The 6,175-nt window shown below is 38.9% G+C and overlaps 1 pseudogene; it reads right to left on the reverse strand.

The window, feature by feature from the left end:
- Positions 1-1,692: 1,692 nt before the first annotated feature.
- LOC139444338 (gustatory receptor for sugar taste 64f-like) lies at positions 1,693-5,241 on the reverse strand (annotated as a pseudogene).
- Positions 5,242-6,175: the final 934 nt, after the last annotated feature.

The following is a 6,175-nucleotide window of genomic DNA, read 5'->3' on the forward strand; positions in this document are numbered from 1 at the left end:
ATGTGTGACTTGTGTTCGTTTGTCTGTTAACTTTTGATTTCTTCTCCCAAACTTAACCTTGATCATGGAGGTTTTCATGGCATAAAAGTACTTCTTTGAAAAAGTACAAAAATATTTAAAACGTTTTTTCAGAGACCGCAAGGCCAAGGAAGCTTTGGTAAGATGTATAAAAACACATTTGAATTTTCTTTCATGCCTGTAAAATCCGAAAATATGCGCTCGTGTCCCCTGACATCGGATTACATTAAATACCCAAATGAATTAATATATTAATCAAAAGAAAGAACCCGCATAGTATATATTGACATACAAATATGAAAGACAGCAGCACATTAACGATACGCGATACATCAAAAAGATACCATATGGTATCAAATTGAAAACTTCATTGTTGGAATCAACGACCAAACGCAAAACCCAATGTAACAATACAGAGGAGAACCACTACTCGAAAACAAAGTGAAATATTATGCATATGCCTCTAAATGCGTGCATGCGTGCGTGCTTGTGTGTGTGTGTGTGTGTGTGTGTGTGTGTGGTAATCTCTGTTGCTCAAACTGTTATGTTTGTTCGTTGTTTAACGCCGCACTCAGCAATATTACATCTTTTTGACAGCGTTCTGTAAATTATCGAGTCTGGACTAGAAAATCCAGTGATTTACATCATGACCATCGATCTACGCAATTGGGATACGATGACATGCATCAACCAAGTCAGCGAGTCTGACCACCTGATCCCGTTAGTTGCCTCGTACAACAAGCACAGTCGCCTTTTACGGCAAACATGGGTTGCTGAAGACCTATTCTACCCCGGATTTTCACGTGTCCAACTGTTATGTCAGCCACTGTAAAGTCATGCATCGACAAACTGTAGCACAAAGGAACAGCGTGGTACAGCCTTTGGGAATCTCAGAACCTTCAAAGTTGTTGTATTGACATAATAGACCACGGGTTTCTTCGTTTTGTCTTACGAATGACGTAGAATTGTTTGTGTCAAGTGATAACCACAAATTTATTGTACTTGTATGTAGTAGAACCAGTTGGGCATGAATCATAAAGACATACATACTTATAGGAATAAGTTTGGTCATCTGTCATATCCAGTGAACATATAGTAGTATATATTCAGTCATGATTCCAGAAAACAACTGGTACAAAGAAGAAAACACTTTCATGTTTCATTTGCCTGATCACATCATTTTTTATTAGAGAAAAAGAAGATACAACAGACATAATGAAATATAGTAATATGAATTTTAATGAAAATTGACAAAATGCAGTGTATATTGTGTCTGCCCAATGAAAACACACAAAAGGTGAGAAAAGCCCTGATAAATGGGACATTGAAACTGAATTACCGTTTACCTTTGACACTAAACGGACAGACCCAAGGCACTGTATGCCACATAAATAAGAAGAGATTGAACTAAATTGTTCTTGTATTTCGACCTACTCAAGCTATTTGGTTAAAACTATCCCTAGACCATAAAGTGTGCCCCACATCCTCATCTGCCACACATTACATTTTCGTATTTGTTCTACAAGTAAAACCTCGTCAAGCATTGCGAGAAATTCAACACCTTGTGCTTTCAAAAATTCATAGCCCATGCAAACATTTTCATAGAATCTCATTCATTTATACATTTGGATCACAACGCAGGTGTCATCATCACTTCTGTATGTACTCGGTGAATCAGGCTATCTTGAACTGGAGCAGGAGGAAGAAATAGGTCATGAACAGTCCACCCAGCTGAAACAGGAGGCACATAGAAGTACCATGAACATCTCTGAACAAAGTACTGATGGCAACTATGCTTATTGAAAATGTTATCTACTTTGTCAAATCTGTTATACAGGAGTAAATGACGAAATTACGTGTGTTTATGACGTTTATAACTACAAATAAACCTGTATAATTAGCAAATTTAGCAGTCTTCTTTTTGACGTGCATCCCATAGGCATGCCAGAACATATGATAATGGGTTCAAATCCCATATTCCCTCTGATTATGCAACTTGGTTTGTCAGCACCGTTCTTTAAGCACGCATCAAATACCTGCATCAAGCTTTCTACCCTCATGAATTATATGATGAAATACAGATCAAATGGCTGTTAAACCGAACTCACTCTCACAATCAGTCTTTGTTGCATTACGACCTCTTGGGGGTCACGGCCAGAATAGGTCCTCATTACCCATTTGTTGGATCGGATGACCCTGTGACTGAACCGATGGTATGTCACCATGACCCCATTGTGGGATCGTTCGTTTTCGATCAGAACATTGATTGCCATTAAGTCATACTTACAGTGAGTAAGAACTCTTTAGTGATGACGAAGAAGTCAATAGCGGTGAACCCAATGGATGTGCCTGTCAATTTCGACACAAACAAGTTAAGCTGAAAAGAAAGTAACGTCAAAAGCTAATAGTTCTATCTGTGTAATTTCATATTTAAATGTTTACTTACCCTTTCAAATGGAAATTAATATCTCATGTGTCTCTGAATACAATCCTAGGTCATACGTTACAAGTGTTTATCATAAGGTAAGACAGAAGGTGAGACGAACCATACCTATGTCCAAGGGTAAGATAAGTATGTTGAATATTCCTGTTAACTTGCATATGCACCTCTTCAAAAGTATCGCACCACCAAGATTGTTTGATAATGAGAAACGAGATGGGTAAGCAGAAGTTGGAAACTGTTACTTGATGTCAAACAAGATGTTATTTTTCTGAATAATAGGAAATATGAGCAACAAAGCATCTTTTTTGCCAGCAACTATAAGAACTGTAATTGGGGTTAAATAGAGGCAGTATTGGTGCGTGTCTTAGTAAATAACGCTGTACCCATGTCACAATTAAATGATCAACAGTGTAAGTCAGTATCTGGTGTTGTCACCCCATACACGAATGAAATCTGCGGGACGTCCCCTCATGCTCAAAATCAGATCCTCAACTGAGCGATGTGTTGCTATTCTGTATGCAATACCTGGGTCAAATCTTTTAGATTGTGTACTGGAGGATCCATGGCTCTAACCCTTCGTCCAAACTAATCACAAAGATGCTCGACCATCAAAGTGGTGACCAAAAAATCCTGAATAGCTAGAGGCAACACGTCAGCCCTTGATTAATACATTTTAGTTCTGATCCGGAAACTCCACCTGGCTCCGTTTCAGGTAAGTCATGTTTCCATGGAAAGAGGGAAATTCCTAAATAGCAAAAGGCACCACTTCAGCCTCCGGGTAATACATGCACTAGGTTTGGATGAAAAGTCTTTCACAGTTTTCAAGCTGTGCTACTGAAACGACACCTACCCCGACTCTTTTGAGACTAAGTCTGATTTGTTTCCATGGAAAGCGAGAAAAATATAAGTGCCAAAAATCTGCAAATAGTAAAATGCACCACTTCAAGATCTGTTTGATATATCTGCCAAGTTTTGTTTGAAAGATATATAATGTTTTTTTTGAGTTGTGCTCTGGGAACGAAATCCACCCCTATGTAAGACTAACCATGCAAATCACGAAAAATAATAATGCCCAAATCCTGTAAATAGCACAGGCCACCATTTAAGGACCTGTTCGATATATCTGCCAATTTTTGTTGAAAAATACTGAAGGTCGACATCAAAGCATACCTGTCCTAGTTGCTCCACAGTAGCATCCCGTGTTCCGATACTGAATATGTCATCCAGAAGAGAATGAGCCTGAAAATGAAACGTTTATGTTAAATAACCTGATGATATAGATTCTGACAAGACACAAGTTTAGCCTCAGATGTGTAGATAATTGATTTTTGTGTCAACCTTTATACATAGTTTACATATATATTTAATTCATCTTTAGGTAGTACAACTGACTGCCTCCTCTAACACGTGCGGTGTGGCGGGGTAATCATCTCTCGATACCTAAGAGGCAGCATTGTGGGGATTTTGTCTTAGACAGACTATTTTTCAGTCAGCACTTCAAGACATGCAATTTCCTTTTGACGAAAGGAGGAAGCAAATAGTTATGTTTGTTCAAAAGACATTATTTTGAAGATCATTCAGCATGTCAAAGGAACGATTAACAAAATTTGGACACTATTTACAAAAACAACAACAAAAGAACTTAAGGACAAATAATGTTTTTCACGAATTTTCTAGAACACTTACTGCGTCATGAACATCGGAGCTGCTTATTGCTAACACAAGGATGCACGCAACACTACCTCCAAGCCAGAATACATTAACTGCGATGACAAAAGTGTCCAACGGGCCGTTGATTATCTCATAGGACACAAAACAGGCCAGAAAGATATTCAGAATGAAACACGTTCCAAGGAGCCATTTGAAGCTTCTATTTATGATATCCACAGCCTGGCACAGTTGTGTATAGCGAAACCTCAGTTCTGGCAGTTGATGAGGGATGTGTCCGTCTGCTTGCTCGATTTGCTTTGAGAGGACCTGTCCGAACCGAAAGAACTGTGCTCGTATGACTCGAGAAGTTATGCTCATAAATATAATCGGGAAAATCCATGCCCCCGATTGAAACATGTGCAGGACAAGGCTGTAGATGATCACCAATTGTGACTCTGGGAATGGTCGGGCAAAGGTTTTGATGTAAACAGGTGACAGGGGTAAATTGCCAAACATGAAGACGCAGAGAGCAGCAATGTTAACAAGACTTACAAACCAGCCAGCTGCTGTACCAACTCTGCAATATTGTCGTGAAAATATAAAGCCACAGCCTATGTTATCTGTAACAGGGCACTGGAACAAGGAATCCCAATGCTTGTAGAAACAGCGAAGGTGTGTTAGTTTCTGGCATGCAGTGATTACGATAGTAGCGTTTAGTGCGCAAAGCAACATCCATGTCATTAAAATTATCCTTAGGGGCAAACCCTCGTTAAGAGGGAAGACCCCAATTGCACATCGGCCAACGTTGAACCACAGTAAGAGGAGAACCGTATAACAGTATAGACGGTTGATGGAGCGCCAGTGTCTTGGTGGGTTTTCCTGGGTCGTATATGTTTCCGATGGTTCCACTTTGTTTTTGTTGTGTGTTGGATCAAAGTAAATCCCAAATATTTTCATAGACATTAAAATTGGTTTTAGTTTGTCCTCAATGGATGTGAAAGGGGTCCGGCTCAGCTTTTGATTACCAGTGATGTGAACACCAGATAGTGTGATGGTTTCAACTTTCATGTTTGTGCAGAGAAATCAAGCCAGCTATGTTCGGGTCGAAGGCAGATGTGCAACACTTCCATGCAGTCCGTATCAATTTGATCAATGGCACTCAGCCTCACCAACCAGCAAGCGTCACTAGCTTTGCAGAACACTACACCACAATACAACAGTCTCATTTATTTGTATTTGTATTGTGTTTGTCTTTGTTGAAGCTGCACCAATCCCAGCAGACACTGTCAGAAGTATTCTTCATCATTTGCTGAGCGGACACTGTCCTGGTCAATCAACACTGCAATATTACAGTCCATTAAGTCCAGCAATGAATTCATTCTAGTGAATAAACAATGGACATTGATCTGAAAATCAATTTCCAGCAAGTCAACATTGACCATTCTTGCTTGCACCTCAATTTCCATTAATCATTTTAGGGCAATACGTTTTATGATAAATGAGGTTTGGTCGTTTACATCGTTAACACAGATCATCATTCCATAGACTGATAATCTTATTTTGTTTATAGAAATCAGTAATGTGTATCTGTCCACCATATATATCCGTATATATATATACAGGTATTTATTTATTTTACCTTTCATATGATTGTCGGATTCTGAATGGTTAAGACCCATTCTATTAATTTGAATGTACCCCCTTACACAAAAGGTAGAATTCTTATGTTCCCCGCTCGAATTGCCGATCTGTTGGCATTGCATTTGCAACAAGCCAACCTCAATTCTATCTCAATTTAATGGTGTAAGACTGTCGTCTGTTATCATACGATGAGTGTGATAATATGAACGAAGTGGATAATGTCTTCTGGTGGTATTGTTACCTGCAATAGAATAAGGTGTGCAGTAAGAAAAAAATCGTTGTTCTCTGATATACACTGTTACATCAGCATTTGTATGAGGCAGACAATTAAACAAGACTGGTTATTCCCCGGCGTTGGCGTTCTATATTATATCTTTTATTATCATTTTTTGTTGTGTGACTAAGAAGGGAAGATGTAGTCGA

This window comes from Haliotis cracherodii, unplaced genomic scaffold (genome assembly GCF_022045235.1).
Source record: "Haliotis cracherodii isolate W230 unplaced genomic scaffold, xgHalCrac1.p SCAF_5, whole genome shotgun sequence".
Taxonomy (NCBI): domain Eukaryota; kingdom Metazoa; phylum Mollusca; class Gastropoda; order Lepetellida; family Haliotidae; genus Haliotis; species Haliotis cracherodii.